The sequence below is a fragment of the Macaca nemestrina genome, chromosome 2 (assembly GCF_043159975.1).
Source record: "Macaca nemestrina isolate mMacNem1 chromosome 2, mMacNem.hap1, whole genome shotgun sequence".
Taxonomy (NCBI): Eukaryota; Metazoa; Chordata; class Mammalia; order Primates; family Cercopithecidae; genus Macaca; species Macaca nemestrina.
The window spans coordinates 139969311-139992018 of record NC_092126.1 but is presented as its reverse complement, the minus strand read 5'-3'; the positions used below and the strand labels follow the sequence as shown (position 1 = coordinate 139992018).

The following is a 22708-nucleotide window of genomic DNA, read 5'->3' as shown; positions in this document are numbered from 1 at the left end:
TTGAATTATCATCAGTCAGTTGATATCATTCTTTATTTTCATTTATATTTGTTATGAACTTTTTAGGAGCTTGAATTTATACCACTTGATAAGTAAAAAGTCTAGTTTCAACTAATTGTTTAATATATTTTGGTAAATTGTTAGATTTTCCTCATACCTTAATGAAAGATGATTAAATAACAGCACATCTTTATTGTTTTGCCTATACTATCAGAAAGCAAGAACAACGTTGGCTTTCTGTACAGGAACAGCTGAAAACATGTGACAATATGATATCAAAAACAAGAAATCAAAATGCATTTTCAAATACTTTTGCTTTAAGAATATATTTGGGAATAAGTATGGTGTTGGTATTTTTGAGCCACTGTAACAATTAGTGAGTAATTGTATTGAAGACACATACTACTATACAATCACCCATGATTATAATGGTACTCTCTACAAAATGTTTTATTAGAGAGGCTGGGCATGGTGGCTCACACCTGTAATCTCTGCACTTTGGGAGGCCAAGACAGGCAGATTGCTTGAGTCCAGGAATTCAAGACCTTATCTCAAAAAAAAAAAAAAAAAGTTTTATTTGGCAGTAAGACAAGAACGTTGGAATAGGTAGACACTGAAAAATAAATGTTTCTAAGTGATAATTAAATAAAAATTGTACAATATTGTCGAAAATGCATATAGGGTTCTGCCCTACCTTTCTTCTATGGAATTAAAAAGTGAATTGCATTATCTGACTACAATATTAGATCTAACCTACCAGTATCTAACGTTCATTATTATTCCCTAAATACTGAGAACTTTTTATTCTAATGCAGTCACTTTCTGGCATTTCTGAATGGCCCATGAACCATTTCATGGAGAAATAGCTCTTAAACTATGGAGATCCTTAAAGGCATGTTCAATGTGCTTTAGGCCATTCCTTGGGCCATGGCTGACTGGAGGAGAAGTGAATATGTTCCTCTTGGGCTCTTGTGTTTTTCTCTCCCAAGAATTTAGATATAATATTAAGAGATGCTAGTCTCTGCTGGTTGCTTGAGCAGAGATGAGGATGTTTATAACTCTTATAATATCCATCATCCATAAAACTCACGAAGAGGTAGAGAATACCAGTCTACAGAAAGGCAGATAAGTAGATAGTAGAGAGAGAGGGTGGGGGAACGGAATGATGGAGAGAATGAGTAATTTAGAGGACAGAGACTTTATTCCCTGAATTTTTAGATCTTTGGTTTCATCTAGTGAGATCTGCCTCTAGGTTACATGAACCACTAACTGTATGGTTTCTGTTTCTTACAACTAAAACAACTTTGAGAAAGACAGCTTTAAATAAACCATAGAAAGGGACTGTGTTTTGCTGCTTTTCCTCTCCAGAACTACAAAAGTACAGACAACCAGGGCTTTTAGAGGAAATCATAAGGGGAAACTCACATACATTAGAAAGCCTGTATCTAAAAGAACACAGAACTAAAGTCATATTATTTTTGGTTCTACCTGAATCACATTGTATGAGCCTGGGCAAATTTCAGGTTTCACTCAGGGATAAGACTAGAGAGCTCCAAGATCATAGCCAGATATAAAGTACATAAGATCTTTCTGTGTTAGAATTTTGTCCCTCCCAATATATTTCCCCAACCGGGCTCCAGGAGCCTCCAGAATATCTTCTACTGCAGAAGTCTAATTTGCACAAATGTTGCAATGTCTTTGAGGATTTTCCATTTGTGTGAGTTGGGGCTATGAGCTGGGACATTGCATATTGGTTAGGCAGCTGATGAAAGGGAGAACCTGGAAGTCAGTGAGTCAGCAGTGGGTCATATTTACACTGAATGGTGGGGAAAGTCCCCCAGGGCATGTGAGGGTCACTGAAAAAGTATTCCTATGCCCAAAAGGAAAGTGCCATTAAAAAGCAAATAAAAAACATCATTCCAGATCAAGGAAGATACCAGGGAAGTAAGAAAATGTTTTATATTTTAATAACTTTAATGGCAATTGTGTTCTGCCTTTTGAACAAGGGACCTCCCATGTTCATTTGTATTGGGGGCTGCAAATAATGTAGTTGAACCTGACTAAAACTTAAAGACATTAAATAATTAGTTCAAAATCACATCCTTATTAATAGTCCAGAGCTGGCATTCAAATCCAGGTTTGACTCCAAGTCCAGAGTGACACAAATTATACATCCACTTGAGTTCCGCATACTTTCAGTACTATAAAAGCTCCACCCTCCCTGATTTATTTTTCTTCTATTATCAAGCTTCTACTTTAGTTTTTCAGACTCATACTCTTTAACCTGTAGAGCTTAACCTAGACTAAACTCACTTAGTGTCTTTCTTGGAATGCAGGTTCTATAAAGATTTAGGCCCCCTTCCCTTGCCCTGCCCTGCCCTGCCCTGCCTTGCCTTGCCTTGCCTTGCCTTCCCTTGCCTTGCCTTGCCTTCCCTTGCCTTGCCTTGCCTTCCCTTGCCTTGCCTTGCCTTCCCTTGCCTTGCCTTGCCTTCCCTTGCCTTGCCTTGCCTTGCCTTGCCTTGCCTTCCCTTGCCTTGCCTTGCCTTCCCTTGCCTTGCCTTCCCTTGCCTTGCCTTGCCTTGCCTTCCCTTGCCTTGCCTTGCCTTCCCTTGCCTTGCCTTGCCTTGCCTTGCCTTGCCTTGCCTTGCCTTCCCTTGCCTTGCCTTGCCTTGCCTTGCCTTGCCTTGCCTTCCCTTGCCTTCCCTTGCCTTCCCTTCCCTTCCCTTCCCTTCCCTTCCCTTCCCTTCCCTTCCCTTCCCTTCCCTTCCCTTCCCTCCTTCCTCCTCCCCTTACCACATGTATGTATCTTTTATCAATTTTCTTTACACTTCCAGTCAAGTCACAAAATTTTAAAATAGAAAGAATACTTAGAGAAATGTTTGCCTAATTTACAGAAACAACAACAACAACAACAAAGAGAAAAAGTAATTCTAGAGGGGTCAAGTGTACTATTTAAGAACTAGAGGCAGACCGGAGTTTTAAATCAGAAGACCAAGCTCTGAACTGAGATCCCACTACCTGTTGATGTTTAGCTTTTGAAGGGTTTTATGTAGTGAAGATATGTCAGACTTATTTTACAGGAGAAAGAAAAAAGGAAAAAAGGAAACTTTGTCAGCTATGTTCAAAAATAAAGATGATAAAGCTAGAGTTTTAAAAATAGTTATGAAATTATTATATTAGTGTAAGTAGAGATATACATCTTACTAAGGTGGTGGGAGCAAGAATTGAAAGCAAAGGTAAAAGGTGATTTGCCAATTAACTGAATGTGGGAACATGATTAAAGGAAAAGGAAACAGTAAGGATTGCTCAGAGATTTGTTGTTTTTCAACATAGAGGAATAAAGAAAAGAGGAATGTTTGTCCTAGAAAAAAATACTAATACAGATATAAAGATATTTACAGGCGCTGGAGCTTACAGGTTTAGCTGTCCAACCAACAACCGGAGACACTGATATTGCTCAGTATTAAGGGTTGGCATGGGAGACTGATTTTTGAATTGTTGCTTTTTAAATTGTAATAAAAAGAAATTTTTATTGTAATAATCATTTGATAATAATACTTTCAACAAATGTATTTGGAATTATTTCAAAACTATATGTCCAAAACAGCTTGAACATCAAGCATCAGTTAGACTCAAGCCATACTTGAAATCAGCACTCATTTTACAAGATGCAAAGCTGGACTGTGTCTATGGACTGGACACTCAGTGGCCTCTTACTCTATAACACTGAAGATGTGAAGAAGAGGAGCTGCACAGTCAGTCACCTGACAGTGGCCATGCTTGTTTTTTCTTACATGCAGTAGACATTTGAGAAGACGATTCTTAATGTGAAGGCAGCTTTTAACATGATGGAGTCATTCTGGTTATTTTTATGTTACTCTAGCAGAATGAACTAATGGTATATGCATGGTGTAAAGTTGAAGATCTGCAGTATTTCAGTCCAGTCAGACATCTATGGTGACCTTATGATTTGAGGTTAAGCATTAAACCTGCCTGAAATGTATATGCCATATTGGAAGTGGCATGCAGATCATAAAGTAAATTATAATAAGAAGAGTTCATTAGCATATATTTCACATTCTGTTGATCTCTTTAGGTTAAAGCCAGACCAAAATGAAATTCTACATCATTGCTTATCTAGATATTGCCAGCACACAGTGATAAATCCAACATAAGTAAACTCAACCAACTTTTATTAGCTCTAACCCTGTGTTGAACCTTCTTTATGCACTGACAATGCAAAAATAAATAAGTGGATTACATTCAAGAAGTTGACACTCAAATAAGAGTAATTTGGGAGCATAGTAAGTACCAGGAATAAAGTTAAACTTGTACATGAATTATCTTATTTGGTCCTTTCAAGAACTCTATGAGGCAGATTTTAGTATTTCCATTTCAAAGATGAAGAAAATGAGGTTTAGAGAATGGAAATAACTTGCTCTACATCAAATGGCTAAAGAGCGGTTGGGCTCAATTTTGAATGTAGGCAAACTGACTCCAGAACTCATACTGTAAATCACTATGATATATACTCCAGAAAGGGAAGCCAATAAGAAAACAATTAACAAACTACAATATTACAGGATAAGTGTTACACCAAAAGTATAAAAATAATTTTAAAGGAGCCCAGAGGAGGAAGCAATCAATTCTACCTAGAGGTTTTGGGAAAATGCCAAAAAAGGCAACATTTGAGCTATGTGTAAAAGAATGAAAATAAGAATGCCATTGAAACAGAAGTTATAGTAAGGAAGTTCTAAGAAGAAGAATAGCTTGAATAAAGATACAAAAATACCTGTCATTCGAAAGAATATAACTACTCTGGAAGGTGGGAGAGTCATGAAATAGAAAGATGGAATGGTAGATTTAGAACAGTTTTGAAAGACCTTAAATGACACGACAGAGGTTTCAATTTGATCTGTAAACAGTTAGAAAACATGGAAGTGTTTTCAGTTTTAAGCAAGATTCTGATATGTTTAGATCTATGACTCACAGGAGGAAGGGTGGGGAAAGAGAAACCACAGATCAAGGAGATTATTTATCAAACGTTTGAAAACACTGAGATAATTGGGCATTGTCGGTAGGAATAAAGAGAACAAGAATGATGTGAGAACTATTTTGAAGGATGTAGGCACAATACCAACAAAATATTATAATGATTTGATGTGAGGAAAGAGGTAAAGACAGCATTAAAGACTACTCTGAGTTAGCTATTAGGGTTGAATGCAAGAATGCATGTATGTTGAAGTCCTTAGCTGTTAAAGGAAGAAAGAGAAGAGAAAGATGAGGAGCAGTGAGAATGAAAATGATGAGTAAGGAGATATAAAGTTAATTTATTTTTTATTCATTTACTGAACAATCATTTATTTGTGGGATTACTATGTGCAAGAACCATCTTAGAGCCTGAAAATACAGCAATGAACAAAACAGATAACTTTGAGTCTGTGACAGAGCTTGTATTCTAATTGAGGGAGGCATAAGATAAATGAACAAATAAACAGATGGCATAAGAGATAGTTGTGAGTGCTATGGAGAAAGATAAAGGGTAAGGGAGCTAGAAATGCTGAAGTGAGGTGTTAGTTTATAAAAGGCAGTGAAGGAAGGCATCACTGGTCTGGTGACATCTGAACAGAGATCTAAGGAAAAGTGGATAATAAAACATGCACAGAGAAAAATTTCTAGGCAGAGGAACAGCAAGTGTCAAACCCCTGAGGCTGAAAGCATGGCTATCATTTAAGCGAAAATAATGGTGACTGGGACCAAAGTATTTGTGGTAGAGATGTATAATAATTGGATTCTAGATTTCTTTTTGTATATTCAAGCAATGAGATTTGTAATATGTTGGAGAAAAATTTGGAAATCATGAGCGAGTATAAGGTATTCAACCTAAGGAGATGGAGGGATAGGTTTTCCATTTTCTGGGGAGAGAAAACACTCATGTAGAACAGTTTGCTCGTGCTGGGGATTGGGAGGAGGATCAAGAGTTTGGTTTTATAAATGTTGAGTTTGAGGTTTCTGTTAGACATTCTACTAAAATATCTAAGGTGGCATCCAATAGATGAATCTGGAGTTCTGGAGATAATTATCAACTGAAGGTATATGCATTTGAAGGTCATTGGATTGAGTGTATACAAAGCAAAACAAACAAACAAAAGACCCCAAACTCATCCTAAAGACACAGAACAACTAAAGATCACACTGGTGAGGAGGAACCAGTAAAGGGACTGAGGAACAATAGCCAGTGTTGTAGGAGTGTCCTATGAGAGTGATGGACTAGAATCTAAAATTAAAGAAGCTGAATGGTCAGCTTTGACAAATAGGGAATATAGGTAAATAAGATGAGGGAAAAACATACCACTGCATTTAGCAATGTGAAAGAAGTTACTAAGGACCTAGCAAGAGTTGCTTAGTGGAGTGTACATCCTGAATGGAGTTAGGATATGGAGTGTGTGAAGAGAGGAATTGAAGACAATGAATTTGATTAAAAAAATTTCTATGAAGTTTCTCATAAAAGGGTCTAGAGAAATAGGCTTATACTACAGAAAGACATGGGATCAATGGTGCATTTGGTTGAGATAGGATACTGCATTATATTGACATGATTCTGGGCATGACTCAGTTGCATGAGAACATGATGATACAGGAGAGAGAGAGGACAATACCTTGAGTGACACCTTGGAGGTGATAGGGAGGCATTGAGTTCACAATGTAGAGGTTGGCCTTAGAAAGAAAGCTTCCATCCACAGTAACAGGAAGGAAGGCAGAGTAAGTGGAGACAGATGGAAAATACACTGATGCGTGTAGGGTGGAAAGCAAGTTAAAATTATCTTCTGATTTTTTTTCTTATTTCCTTGGGAAGTAGGAAGATCATCAGCTGAGACAGATGATAGGAGAGCAAGTATGGGAGGTTTAAGAGGGATGTATGTGTGAAATGATCTTCAGGAGAATGAGAAAGTATTTGGACTAGAGATATGTGATAGGACATATCAGGAAAACTTGTGAAAATTTCAATATGGACATGGAAAGATTGCAGAGTACCCTGCCTAGTTCACTTTTTATAAGATTAACCCTGCCTTTCAATGACTCTTAACAACTTTACAACAATGTAAAGATGAGAAAACTATTAAGAATGCAAATAGTCTTGGGTCATTGAAATGCAAATAAACAGTGTCCAATGAAATGCAGTGATTATTTTTTCCATTTTTCTCTAATGGATAAGCCAAACTATTTGCTTGTTTGCTTTTGTAACAGTTTTCTTAAAATATAATTCACATGCCATCCACTTTACCCACGGTAAGCCTGTTCTGAATCTATTTATACATTTATTTTAGCATTCCTTATCACCTACACATGTGTGGTACTTTGGATTCTTCTTTGAACAAGTTGCAACATTTTACTGGTCCCTTCATTAATCAGTGAGTTAAACAAAATCTTTCGTGTGTTCATTTACATTTGTTTGAGACTGATGACTTTGCCATTTTAAAAACAATCATACAACATGTTAAATTTGGATTTTGTGGGGGACTTGTAGATGTAGATAGGCAGCTACAAGCAGGAGTCTGGTTGGGGAAACAGACCGAATTTGATGGCATTGCTTTGTAAAAGGCAGTAACAGCATGGAATTGAATAAAAAGAAAGCTAAGGATGAAAACCAAAGACCGTCAACATTTAGGGAATTGACAAAAGAAAGAAAACAGCCAAATGTTCTGAGGAAGATCTGCATGAAAAGTTCAGACTGTTTTGCCAGAACACCATTGTACAATTTTTCTATTGTTGCCTTAACAAATTACCTCAAACTCAATGGTGTAAAACAACACAATTTTACTATCTTATAGTTTTGTAGGTTTGAATTCCAAAATGGTTCTCACTGAACTCCAATCAAGGTGTCATCAGGGCTGAATTTCCTAGAGGCTCTGGAGTGAAATCCGTTTCCTTGCCTTATATGGCTTCTAGAGGTTGCCCACATTCATCGGCTTGTGGACACCTTTCTCTATGTTTAAAATCAGGAACAGCATGTTGAGTCCTTCTCACATTAAATTACTCAACTATTCCTCCATAGTCATATTTTCCTCTGGTCCTTTTTCTCCCTCCCTCTTCTACTTCAAAGGCCTCCCCAGCTAATCCAAAATAATCTCTTTATATTAGCAACCTTAATTCCATCTTCAACCTTAATTTCCCTTTGTCTTGTAATCTCACAGGTTCACATTTTCCAGGGATTAGAATATTGACATCTTGGGGGCCAGTATTCTGCCTACCCTATCCATCATATGGGAGGCCAAAACAGGAGAGTTTTTAACAAGGAGGATATAGTTAAGAGTTATATTGGTTACATATGTTAAGAGTTATATATGTTAGAGAGTGATAGTGAAAAACAAGAGCAACAGCAATAAGACACTAATGTTGATCATCAGAAAGTCTCTTGTTTCTTCTTTGGGAGAAATTTCACTCTCAAATCAAGATGAACTGAGACATAAAGGCCAAGCTTGAGATAAACTGAGGACTGAAATAAAACTACGGAATGGTGTACAAGTTACTCTATAAAGAAGACAGCAAAGAGAAGTGAGCGATGAGCAGAAACAACAGTAGGACCTAGAGAAATTGTTTGTATTTATGTATTTCAGTTTTGATTATTTATCTTTTTAAGATGAAAGAGAGAAGCCTATTTGTACATTGATGCTGAGGGACCAACTAAGCAGGAAACTCTGATTCTTTCTTTTGAACTTCTGGGTATTTGACCCTATTACTTTCCCAATTTTAGAACACTTCAACATTAACCTTTGAAAAATAACAGCATACTGTCAAGTACACAAAACAACTAAAAGCGCTTTTAAAAAATGTCCCAGAGTAAAGATGCTAGAAACTCTGTAAAACCTATTATTATCATTGAGATATTACAGTGTGGCCCATTGGTTCCTCTTTGAGATAAGATTGTGTCTCTCTGAATTGTCACTGGCTCTGTATATATATACTAATAACAGAAACATTTGGAAAAAGTAAATACAGTCATGAGTGGCTTAACAATGGAAATGCATTCTGAGAAATGTGTCATTAGGCAATTTTGTCATTGTGGGAACATCACAGAGTGCACTTACACAAACCTAGACAGTATAGCCTGCTACACACCTAGGCTGTATGGTACACAGCCTATTGCTTCTAGGCTACAACCTGCACAGCCAGCATGTTACTGTACTGAGTACTGTAGACAGCTGCAACACAGTGGGAAGTATTTGTGTATCTAAACATATCTATACATAGAAAAGGTATTATAATCCTAAGGAACCACCATCTTATGGGGGGAGTCAGTCATTGACCAAAATGTCATTATGCAGTGCATGACTGCAAATAACTGACAAGAATACTCTAAAAAAAATCTGGAATGGCAAACATACATATGCACCCCTAGCGTGCATTATTTGATGATAACAGACATAATTTTGCCACGATGGTTTCACTGCTAAGCATACCAATCCATCAACCCTGCTTCATGTTTATTGTCAACATAAATATCTTAATGAAATCAATGCATTTGGGTTAAATGTCTCCCAAGTGGCCTCCTTTGGAAAGCTAAGACCTTACCTCATTCTCAAGTATATCATCAATGGCTTTCTGCCTTCTTAAGTTGAATTCTATCCCTCATTCCTGTCACGTACTTCTCCTGCCCCATGTGCCATGCAAAAATGCCACCAAATTTGTCAGAAAAGATTTGCCCTTTGTGAAACTAGCTTGATTAAGTTTTATCAGCTCATATCTCTCTGGATGTTTGGTAACCTCATTTCTTATTACTGTCTCAGGGATCTTGCCTACAGCCAAGGGCAAATCTGCTCATTTATAATTTCCTGGTTCTTTACGAGCTCTTTTCTCGCAGATGGGAGCAGGTATTTTTGTTTTTGTTTAGCCTCTGTCTGTAACTGTGGGACAGTTTTGCTACTGTTGCTCTCATTTTTCTTTAAAACTAACATATTTAGAAATACATTGATATTTTTTCAGTGGAACACAATGAAAGCATCTCATAAATTAAAATTATGGGCTGATAAAACCTCTTACATATTTCCTGTACTTGGTAAAGTTATCTTTCTTATCAAGAAATGCTCCTTACCATGCTGAGAGTGCATGATCAGTTATTCTCCCTATTACTCTCTTGCTACATCAGTTTAAACTTCATAAACACCATAATTATACTAGACTGAATTCAAATATGAAATAAGAAAATGAAATAGCATCCCGTTCTTCATTATGCTATATTATCTTCCTCTCGATATAAACATAAAATGACAGGGAGAGTTTATGGAGATGACGAACATGAGGAAGTTCATTTTTTTTTTTTTCAGACTCACACTCAACATTTTTGTTTTCTTTTATGAACAGGAAAACTGGTTCATTCCCTGTGTGAGAAAAGCCCTTGACATTTACTGTTTATTCCTTCAAGGTTCAGCTGGTTCTGAATTTGGGTTCCTGTCTTTCTTCAGTGTTTGAACACAAATAGTTTCCCTGAGTTGTTACATTGACTTTGTAAAAAAAATTTTTTAAAAAAAATTTTTCGTGAGACAGAGTCTCGCTCTATCGCCCAGGCTGGAGTGCAGTGACTGAGATCTCAGCTCACTGCAAGCTCCGCCTCCCGGGTTCACGCCATTCTCCTGCCCCAGTCTCCTGAGCAGCTGGGACTACAGGCGCCCGCCACCACGCCAGGCTCATTTCTTGTACTTTTTAGTAAAGACGGGGTTTCACCGTGTTAGCCAGGATGGTCTCGATCTCCTGACCTCGTGATCTGCCCGCCTCAGCCACCCAAAGTGCTGGGATTACAAGCATGAACCACTGTGCCCCGCTCAAACATTTTACAGCTGAGCGTGCATCACGCTTTTCCTTCTCCTCATGCCTAGTCATGCACTCTTTCTTTGTGTTCTTTATCAACATGTTTCTCTGTTTTTCACCATAGGGGAACAGTTAGACAACAGAAATATGTGACACTTCCCAGTGCCATGAACTGGCAAGAAAATGCAGGAAAAAGTTTTATTTACTCAACTAGCATTTTTTAAAGATTAAGATTATTGTTTTATGCCATTATAAATGTAATGGATGCTTATTATGGAATATTTGCAAGACTTGGAAAAATGAAGAAAAAATACCCAATTTTTACATTGCAAAATAATTACTGTTAGGATATTTGCACCCATAATTCCAGGATTTTTTGTCTATACTATCCCATCAATTTTTAATCTCTGCTGTTATTCGTTTAACAGTATAACACAGAGATTTCTCTGCTATTCCTTGTGAATTTTTATTTTTAATGGAATAATATGTTTCAGAAGGTTCCTAACAATCCATCACATGACTGATAAGTCTAAATGAAATGAAAATGTTTGTGTGGCTCCATATTTCTGTTTTCCATTATAAATAATGCAATAATAAATGTTTTTCCTAAATTTAGAGTTTAGAATTACTTTCTTAGCAAAATTTTCCAGAAGTAGAATTACTGGATTTAAGGGAATTGATGATGGGGGTTTTCTAATTTTATCTAATTGAATCTTGTAAGGTTCAGGGAGTGTTTTTCAGTGCAAATGATAATTAAGCTGGGATATGAAAAATGAGGATGATGATGATATTTTTGACAACTCTCCATGTACTAACTTGGCGTTTGTTATCCGATTCAAATCTCAACAAAACTCCATGAGAATAAAAGCTAATATTCCCGTTTCATGGAGGGGAGAATTTAAAACCATTCAGTCAAACATTAGAAGCCGTGATGCTAACCCAACCATAGGGAAATAAAGAGTGAATTGATTCTTTTAGAAAGAGAATAGGGGGCTGAGCATGGTGGCTCACTCCTATAATCCCAGCACTTTGGGAGGCCAAAGTGAGTGGATCACTTGAACTCAGGAGTTTGAGACCAGCCTGGGCAGCATGTCTCTACAAAAAATACACACACACACACACAAACCCTGTCTCTACAAAAAATACACACACACACACACACAAAATATTAGCTGGGCGTGGTGAAAGGGGAAAACAGAAAGAAAGAAAGAAAGAGAGAAAGAGAGAGAGAGAGAGAAAGAGAGAGAGAGAGAGAAAGAAAGGGAAAAAGCAAGAAAGGGAAAGAAAGAAAGAGAAAGAAAGGGAAAGAAAGAAAGAAAGAGTATAGGGTAAGTAAATGCATATGCCTTCAGAGAAATAAAGGGGTATTTAGAGAAGTCAAGTTAATCTTCTTAAGGAAAAAGTCGACAAGAAGTGGGGCTAGAGAGATAACCAAAGTGACATAAAGTTATTTTGAGCCTCCTTAAAGAATGAGGATGTAATCTCATTTACGATTTGGAAAACATGTCCAAACTCTGTATACACATATGCATAGGAAGTAGAAGCTGTCATGCTTGCATTTATGGAGCTTAAAAAAGAGTCCAGTTATGAGCTATGAGTTAGTGTCCAGAAGAGAAGAAACTAGACTCAGGTCAAATCTAGCCTTTTCTTTATTTGCCTGCCAGACCCCAAAGGGTCCAAATGCCTCTGGCTTCCTTTGATGCCATGGCATTGGCTGTTCTTACTGTAGCTTTAGAGGTATCACAGGTGGCCTCCGTCCACCAAGATTCACCTACACAGTGAGACCAAGCCCATGCAGTGCTCAGTAGATGTAGCTCTCCAAAGAGCTGAATTAAAAATATGTGCTGAGCCGGGCACAGTGGCTTATGCCTGTAGTCCTGGCAGTTTGGGAACCTGAGGTGGGCAGATATCTTCAGGCCAATAGTTTGAGACCAGTCTGACCAACACGGTGAAACCCCATCTCTACTAACAGTACAAAAATTAGCCACGTGTGGTGGCACACACTTGTAATCCCACCTACTCGTGAGACTGAAGTAGGAGAGTCACTTGAACCCAGGAAGTGAACATTGCAGTGCGCAGATATTGAACCACTGCACTCCAGCCTCAGCAACAGAGCGAGACTCCATCTTAAAAAATGTATATATATATGTCTCAAAACAAAATTTTCTAGCTCTTTATATAGGAAAATATAGGCCTTTATCTTAATTTTCCATACAGATTTCAAAGCTAAGCAGAGTGAAAAACTTAATTTTAGTAAACATTGCTATTGTATTTGCCTATTATTTATTTTATTTGTTTCTTTTGGTGGTAGCATGGAAGGAGTTGACTGTTTAAGAAACTTTTCACAAACACCAAAATGATTCACAAGTGGCAAGTACTTATATTGACAAGAACACAAGTGATAATATAAAATACAACGGAGAGTTTTCTTTTGAGCCATAAGTGCGCTCTTAATCACTCACTTAGCAGCAAGTGCTTCTTATCTCCTCCCTCCGTGTTCCAATTCCTCCATCTACCTCAAATTGCCAAAAAATGGAACCAAAACAAATGGGCAGAAGAGAGAACAAAGTTTTTAATTGCAATATAGTTTATGGCATTTTTTTTTTTTTACATTTCAAATAGCCATTTAAAAAATACTAAATATGAATTAGTTTCCTAGTGCTGCTGCAACAAATTTCAGCAAACTAGGTGGCTTAAAACAACAAATTTGGCTGGGTGTGGTGGCTCACACCTGTAATCCCAGCACTTTGGGAGGCCAAGGTGGAAGGATTGCTGAGCCCAAGTGTTTGAGACCAGCCTGGGCAACATGGTGAGACCCTGTCTCTACAAAAATTACAAAAATTAGCTGGGCATTTTGGCATATACCTGTAGTCCCAGCTACTAGGGAGGCTGAGGTGAGAGGGTCACCTGAGCCTGAGGTGGTTGAGCCAGCAGAGAGACATGATGGTGTCACTGTACTCCATACTGAGTGACAGAGGGAGACCTTGTCTCAGGAAAAAAAAAAAAAAAAAAAAAAAAAAAAGCACATATTGTCTCTCATGATTCAGGAGTCTAGAAGTCTACACCCTGAAACCAAGATGTCAGCAGGGTTGGTTCCTTCTGGAGACTCTGAAGGAAAAACCATACCATGACTTCTGGTTTCTTTTGGTGGTTGCCAGCAATCACTGCCATTGTTTGACTTGTAGATGCATCACTTCAATCTGTCTCCATCTTCACATCACCATCTTCTCTGAATCTGTGTGTCCTATTATTTTCTCTTAGAGACATCAGCCACTGGATTTAAGGCCCAGTCAAAATCTAGGTTTTAACAAATTACAAGATCTTTAACAAATTACAATACGAAACTCTGTTTCCAAATAAGATCACATTCTTAATTTCTGGGTGGGTGTGAATGCTTTGGAGGACACTATTCAACCTACTATATTGTAGCTCAGCATTTTTTCTTTCTTTCTTTCTTTTTTTTTTTGAGACGGAGTTTCACTCTTGTTGCCCAGGCTGGAGTGCAATGGTGGAATGTGGCTCACTGCAACCTCCATCTCCCGGGCTCAAACAATTCTCCTGCCTCAGCCTCCTGAATAGCTGGGATTACAAGCATGCACCCCCAGACCTGACTAATTTTGTATTTTTAGTAGAGATGGGAATTCACCATGTTGGTCAGGCTGGTCTCAAACCCTTGACCTCAGGCGATCCACTCGTCTTGGCCTCCCAAAGCCCTGAGATTATAGGCGTGAGCCACTGTGCCTGGCCAGCATTTTTTCAAAATACAATTTGTGTGGTAACACATGTTGTGTGGGGTATTTTGGAAAAATCAGGTTAAAGGATTCAAAGCAATTCTTTTTATTCCTTTTATTAGAACTTTTCCTGATTTCTCAGGCCTTTTAACACCAAAATAATGATTATGATTCTTCACAGGGAAATGTAATACTCAGTGGTTTCCAAACTTACTTGAATGAAGAATTTTTTTTTGGTAGCATATCAAGGAATAAGTTTTTTGTTTGTTTGTTTGTTTTGTTTTTTATTAATAGGTCTTCGAAAGATGATGGAGAAATGCTGGGAAAGACAAATCTCAAGTACTTCATAGAATGAAGTTCATTTCATTTTCTGCCCTCCAGCATCTCTTCTAATGCTCGCCTGAACTCTAGTACAACTAGACACATCTCACAAAGTCCAGTGGAAAGAGCTAAGCTTGCCTGTCTTTGCTTTTTACCTGATTTCCTGTAGATATTGTAAAAGTAATTTTTTTTTAATGTGAAGTATTAGAAATGTTCATTGTTTCTTTGCATGAGTTAGGGGGAATAGGATACTTTTCTAGAATAATAGTAACTACCAGATAATTAGCACACATAATAGAGCAGACTTTGAGATAGCTTATAAAATATTGTTTAATGAAACAACATAAATTATTAATGTAATTTAATCCTTTCAATGTCCCTGTAGGCTTTAATATTACTTCAATTTAACAGATAAGAAGGTTCAGAGAGCAGTTACTTGCCCAAGCTCACACAGCTGGTAAAGTCAGGAGCCCTCACCCCTTATCACTATGTGGGCTTCCTCTCCACATAAGTGCACATTTCTCTATTTTATCACCCTGTATGTGGTGTGTACGTGTGTGACTTACATCACTAAGTGTTGTAGATGCTGCTTTCCTATTTACTTATTTACTTTTAATTTATGAGCTCCTTTGGTTTCACTAAATGAGTGTAATTGACTTGGAGATAAAAATGCCCACTTACTACCTCTCACAACAATTTGGCTTTAACAATTTAAACAATGGCACCCCTGGCAAATCACAAAGGCTGATTAGCAAGTTTTCAGGGCTGTGCTTACAATTGCTGCCACCTCTATCACTATTATTACATCCAGAGAACGGATGAGGTTAGAGACAAAATGGTCTAATTAACCAGGAGCTGCTTCAATATCCTCAATGACCAGTCAAAGATTAATCAGAAACCAGGACGTTGCTTTGCAGATGGCTGAGAGATGATGCTGAGAGGTATGTCAATGAACAATGGCATTGCAATGACTAATAGCCAATTATGTCTGTAACCTGAAACAACTGGTAGAGAAATTCTCTCAGACAAACGTGGGCAATCAAGAGGAGAGCCTGGGAATTATCTCTTGTCTCAGAGATAATGCTTTTGTATCTCAAGAGTTTTAGAGAAGCTGACAGATCCACAAATGGCAAAAGATTAATAAAAAAGTTAATGATCTGAATGCTTTATTTGTTTCACTGTTCTACAGGTTTCTTCTCCCGCAGCTATTGATCACTGATAGACATATGGGAACTCTAACCTGCGCTAGGCTGGGCAGAAAGTTTTATAGGTGGGCATCTTTTACTTTTGGTTATTTTTGTTTACCTCTGAATTTCCAGGACCTACAATAATGCATGGTATATGGTGATTGCTTGATACATATTTGGTGAATAAATAATCAGATGGCATAAATGGTAGTTTTTAATATTAAAATTACTAAATTTTCTATGAACCCATCACCAAACCCTTTACTGAGTATGAAGCATTTATTTTGTTTCTGCTGTCATTGGTTTTAGAAGGAATATCTTTCGAGGGCCTATGATATGTCAGCTCTTCGTCCAAGAGCTATGCATTATAATGTTAGTTAACCCTCATCATAATGCTTAATTCATTCAACAACAAATATTTATTGTCTTCTCTCTGCCAATCACTTTTAGAGACCAAGCATTCAGCAGGAGACGAAACAGAAAAAAAAAAGGAAAAGAAAAAAAACCTCTTCTTATGGATCTGAAAAGAAGGAAGTGTTATCATTATCATCCACTTTTTGTCAGAGCAGTTAAGCCATTTGCTGAGGTCAGAAGTATTTTGGCTCCAGAGAAAATGCAGGCCCCAACTGAAGAACCTTACTCAAAGCACACTGCCTCTATACCAGCCACTAGGCTCAAGGTTTTCTGCACCATATTTCATGTGATATATCTGCAGAGATTACTACACTAAAGAAAGAAAGAAGGCTCATACTCTCACGATGAATCTTCAGCCTGAGCAAATGCCAAATGCTGTTAAGCAATGCCCATCTCTAAAACAAATTCTTTCTGATCGAGTCGCCAAGGTTAAAGGAAACATTTCCATAACTACAAGCAAATTAGTCTAGTTTTGCATCAACAATAATGAGATGGGGCAATAAGAACCTACTCTTTCATTGTCTCTTTTTGCTTTGTGACAAAGAGAGCACTTTTTCAGACTGGACAAGAAAGGAATTACTTGCTGCTGAGTTTTGTGCAAGCCTTGTGTTCGCTCATGAAAAAACAAACAAACAAACAAACAAACTTCTCTTTCGCTGCAGAAATATCTGGTATAGGTCTTGTATGGAATACAGAAAGTTATAGTGATGTGTTCCCAAAAATGTAGAAATAAGATTATACTAAAGGTGAGAATATTAAGATTCAATACATAATGAATGAAGTCAACCGTCTGTCAAAATAGCCCCAGGAGTTGACTATAAATATATGCCTGAAAAGGTTTGGGGACACTCAGTTTCATTCAAAAGGTAAACTAAGAAGGCAGAACAAGGTGGAGCCTAAACAAAGTCTATGAGTTTAATCAGTTACACTTTACTAAAAAGTCAATTAACTATAAAGATGTCTGCATAGATCCAGAAAAGAAAAATAAAAAGAACAAGAGTTTGGTAGTGTTTTCATAGCACTGTTTGTAAAGAACAGGGGGAATTTACAAGGCTTCATCAAAACTCTAATAAATATCTCTCAAGATTATTCATAGTCTATACTGGCCAACCAACTCCCTGATACATACGTATTTTTAAATGTAGGTTTTATTACTATTCAGGTATCATGAAACCAAGAAATCAGGAGAAGATCACCATTGAAAAGATGGTTTATTACTCACAGGTCCCAAGAGGAGGGGGCATGACCCACCATGCACGGTTTCAGGAGGAATCACCAGGCTCAGTTTAGAGGCAGAGAAAGTAGAGAAAAACATAGGCAAGAGCCTGTATAAAGGTTTCCATGGAAAAGAATACAATGTAAGAAGGCTTAGGAGTGACTAGTTGGATCATCTCTTCAGATTCTTGGGTGCAGAGGCTGTCTTCAATTGTCTGGAACCTGGCCCTGGAATAATTAGGACAAGCTGAATCTGGCATGGAGTGTAAAGGATCAGTAAAGGAGATGGTTGGGATGTGGGTTGTAGATTGTTTGGTTTGCCTATTAAAGGCATATGTAAAAGACGCGGGAAGGTGAGTCTTTTTTTTTATCTCTAGGAATTGCCTAACTCTGAAAAAGGTGGTCTGTCCAGAGTCAGCAAGACCCTAGACGTCAAAGCATCAAAAATACAGAAAATAAAAAGGCAGGATTAATATAATATCTCATGCTGCCAGGTAGCAGGAAGAAAGGAATAAGACACATGTTCTCAATGGAGTCGACATTGCCCCCAAGGAGGTGAAAATTGGCTCTGGGGTATTGGGAGAAATGAAAGAAAATGTTACTTTCCATGTATAAAGCACAGAAATATATAAACAGATATATACAGATATACAGCACAAATGCAGTATCAAAATTTCATTGGCAGTGGTCTCAAAAGTCTCCTTTGTGAGGAGAGGAGGGTGATAATGAACTAAAGGTTGAGAATAGGGAATCCTGGATAAGAGATGTAAGTATATGATAAATGAAAAAAGAAAACAACAAATTGCAATAATACATTATTAGCATATTAATATATTATATTAATTAATGTAAGTAAATATATCATTTTTCTGATTTATATGTAAATGTTTTCTAAATTTTTTTTGCAAGTTTTCTCCCTAAAGATCTGATCCACTCTGAGAGTGCTAAGATAACCCGGTCTCCAAGTCCACAGAGCTGAGAATCAGATTCTGAAGTGAGGAGTCTGAGAACATGATGCCCTGTACAGGCACTTCCATTTCTCTAAGAGATATCCTGTCGTCTCCCTTTAAAAATATCAATAATGTTATAGTTGCATTTTATTTTAAAAGATTTCTCCCTTTAAGCATTCTGGGGGCAATGCGCACCTATAATGTGTTGATCTTCAATTCACTAAATAGCATTTCTGGATTAATTGTTGCTTTTTCTTCTTTATAATTTCTACTGGATTTGTGAGAAAAAGAGAGGTGATCAGAATTGCAATGTGTCATGTCTACTTTGGTTGTGTGAACTAAAATTGACATGATTCAGAGATTAGCATAGGGCCTGCATAAGGATAACACACGCTTTGGATGAAAAACATAGATAAAAGTCATGAGGAATTTCCTACATATAAGAAAATGTTTCATATCTTGTTTTGGGTGTCAGTTTCATGGTATATACAATTATTAAAATGTATTGATCTGAACACTTATGATCATTGTATTTTGTTTACTGTAAACTATGCTTTGACTTTATAAAAGTGAGTTCAGTGGGAAGGCAATGATGATTGAAATCTGGTGTTCACAGAGTGGGCTGCGTCATATATAAATAAGGTTGAACAAATGGAGCACTACCTGTAGTGGATTGTATTTTATAAAACAAATGAAACTGCATTGGACCATATTTATAAATTAAACCATAGAGTTCATAAGAAAATGGAGGCCCAGAAAGACAGTTGAATTTACATATTTGGCCATCAGAAGAAAGGTATAATAATGCTAGAGAAATAATATGCAGGAACATCCATTGATTGTGAACCATATGGTAGGTGTCATGTAAGCATTTCAAATTTCTTATTTCATTAATGGTTATATTAACCCTATGAAGAAGGCACTAATATTATTCAATTTTTTACCTTTTTAAAAAATGTGAGTCTAGACAGGTTAAGTGACCTGTTAGAGATTGCATAATTAACAAATGGTGGAACTGAGCTTTGAAACTCTTATTTTTGATGTCAGTCTATATTCTTCAGTGCCAAGGCATAATACTTCCACTTAATGTTGGTTATCTTAGGTTACTCTATGCATGCTGAGTCATTAAATGGCAAGCTGTGTCACACTGTGCACTCTAAATTTAAATATGTAAAAGTTATTTGCAACAATAGCGCAGCAGAACCTGATTGTGTTAATTTGTGCTTAGTTTGGTTAATTGCAGGACTTTAATAGCTTAATATAGCCAGCAGGTGGCAATGGTGTTCCATTAAGCCAATACAGCAACTTTAGGCAAATTAATGTACATACACAAAACTGCAAAAAAGTGAGACGGAGTGGGCTACGTTTCCTGAGTAATTCTTGTTATTCAGGCCCTAGGATTTTTATGCACTTAGCGTCTTGCACATACGGAATTTTTGAGTTGTTCAAATACTTGGAGTTTAATTGCTGTGTGGGTGAGCTAAGTTGAGGAAGCAATAATGGATGCACTGAAGGTAGACAATGGATGCACTGAAGGTAGACTAATTCTAAGCTGGATAAGGAAGGACAAACATAAAAGATAAATAACTTATTTTCATATTCAAGGGAAGGTTTAAGGCTTTCTGTACAATGAGTATATGTATACACATATGTGCACAACAGGGGTGTGTGTGTGTGTGTGTGTGTGTGTGTGTTTGTCATTGCTATCTTTGTTGTTGGGGTACAACTTTGAGGCCTAGCAGCGGGTGTGCATCTGTAACAATGTATAAATAATTTTGGACTTAGGTTCAAGTTATTTACCTCCAGAAGAACAGAACTTCTGAAAGCAGTTCTGGATTCTGTAGACTGAAAATGGAGCTCAATGAGCACACTGTCCATTATACATTTGCAGCAAATGAGGCATCTTTGCCTACAAATGCTGCAAATAACCTATTGTATGATCCATGTGGACTCCAGTTTCCTACAACCAGAATACTAGACAGGAAATAGCTTCCTGGCCAGAAGATATTAATTTTTTAAGTTTTGAAAGATTAGTAGTAGCTTGCCAGAAATACATGGTGAGGGAAGAAATTATAGGAAGAGGCACTAGCAAGTAAAAAAGATGTAGAGAAATTAAAATCATAGTGCCTTGGAAAAGACAAGCACTTCAGAAAAGTGGGAATTAGTGGTACCCTACAGAAAAGAATCAATGAAGGCTTTCTGGCTATGTAAGAATTTTGAGGCCAGGCGCGGTGGCTCACGCCTGCAATCTCAGCACTTTGGGAGGCCAAGGCGGGCGGATCAAGAGGTCAGGAGATTGAGACCATCCTGGCTAACATGGTGAAACCCCGTCTTTACTAAAAATACCAAAAATTATCCGGGCATGGTGGCAGGTGCCTGTAGTCCCAGCTACTCGGGAGGCTGAGGCAGGAGAATGGTGTGAACCCGGGAGGCGGAGCTTGCAGTGAGCCGAGATCGCACCATTGCACTCCAGCCTGGGCGACAGAGCTAGACTCCGTCTCAAAAAAATAAAAAAAAAAAAGAATTTTGAATATTATCCCATTGTTATCTACTAGATGAGTTTATCCATTAGAAGATTAGGAGACTTCTAACAAGAGATAATGAAGGACTGACCTAAAAGAATCAAAAGGAGGAGGCAGATTGAAGAGTTACTTGAGATGCAGACTAAATACTAGAGCACAACACCCCAATAAAGTAGGTAGGTATCAAAATGAGGCTCTGCTTTCCTATTATTGTAATCAGAATGTGTACTGTAAGTAACAGTGATTTTTCAAAAAATTATAATTTAGAGTGAAAGAAAGCTGTTATTCTACTTACAACACTTTTGACATTAAATGTATGGGGTTTTCTTTTATAGCAAGTAATTCTCCAATTCTTTGCAAACGCCAGTTGGGTGTGTCCTACAATTTAATTCAATTCTGACAGTAAACTACCTAGAGTAAGTGTAGCCCCCACAGGTTAGGAGCTCAGTCCCACAAGAATATCCTCCATTTCAGGTGCCAGTTGCAAGGATTGGGTACCCAGGGTGTCCACACTTCTGTTCAACTTGGCTATAAATTAGGAGTTTCAACAATTCCCTTTAGGATGAGCTAATTTGCTATAACCTTAGTCACATTTACAGGTTTTTACAAAGATACAAATAAACAGCTGGATAAAAAGGTAAATAGGGAGAGATCCAGAAGTGTCCTATGTGCAGGAGATTCTGTCCCTGTGGAGTTGGGGTGCACCACCCACCTGGCACAGGGATGCATTTGCAACCCAGAAACTTTCCAAACCTCATAGTTTAGGGATTTGTGTGGAGGCTTCATCACACAGACATTATTAATTATTAACCTAATCTCCCCTTTTTGGAGGATGGGAGATGGGACTGAAAGTTCCAAGCTTCTAATCATGACTTGGGCTTTCCAGTGGCCAGCTCGCACTCTGGAGCTATCCAGTAGCCCACCACGAGTCACATCATTAGAACAAATGACACTCCTATGATCCAGGAAATTCCAAGCTCTAGAATCAGGAGCTCCAGAGTTCTGTGACAGGAACCAGGATCAAAAAACAAATATTAGGACAAAAGATGCTCATAGCACTCTTATCACTCAGGAAATTGTAAGAGTTTTAGGAGCTCAGTATTAGAACCAGTGACAGAGACTAAATACATATTTATTCTTATGTTATCTGCAGTAACTTCCTTTCCTCATGCTGAAAGTACATGTCAATAACCATGCTCTGAGATGGTTGAAAATAATGAAGTAGAAGTAACATATATTTTAAAAGAATAATAAAAGGAAGACAAGAAAAGTGGTGAGTAATGACTTCTGGACTTATGTAACATGTACCCACCACCTGGGTAATAAATTGCATTGGGAAAACTAATCTCACAGGCTGCCAAGTGAGCCAAGAGAAGGGGATCCCTAGATAGTGAGTCACGCATCAAAAAGAACAGGCTGAAGGTAATATATACTTGGTCAAGAACATATTTTATAGGTAGTTCATATTATCCCTCACTCACCACTGTTCTCTGAGGAGTATTTCCTGTACCATTCTGTTTTCCTTTACAGCTTTTTTTTTTTCTACAGAGCTGTGATTAAGG

At 37.6% G+C, this 22708-nt stretch overlaps 1 protein-coding gene and 1 long non-coding RNA gene across 9 annotated transcripts in view; one reads left to right on the top strand and one right to left on the bottom strand.

Moving 5' to 3' along the window:
- Positions 1–17283, top strand: part of LOC105479607 (uncharacterized) — a 41042-nt gene extending 23759 nt beyond the window's left edge. For both annotated transcript variants that reach the window (XR_003017597.2, XR_003017596.2), the window contains exons 2-4: positions 14832–15038; positions 16048–16128; positions 16496–17283. This is a non-coding gene — a long non-coding RNA (uncharacterized lncRNA). The remainder of the gene's footprint in view (positions 1–14831; positions 15039–16047; positions 16129–16495) is intronic.
- The window catches only part of LOC105479608 (contactin 6), a 307236-nt gene that overhangs the window by 183561 nt on the left and 100967 nt on the right, over positions 1–22708 (bottom strand). The window lies entirely within an intron of this gene.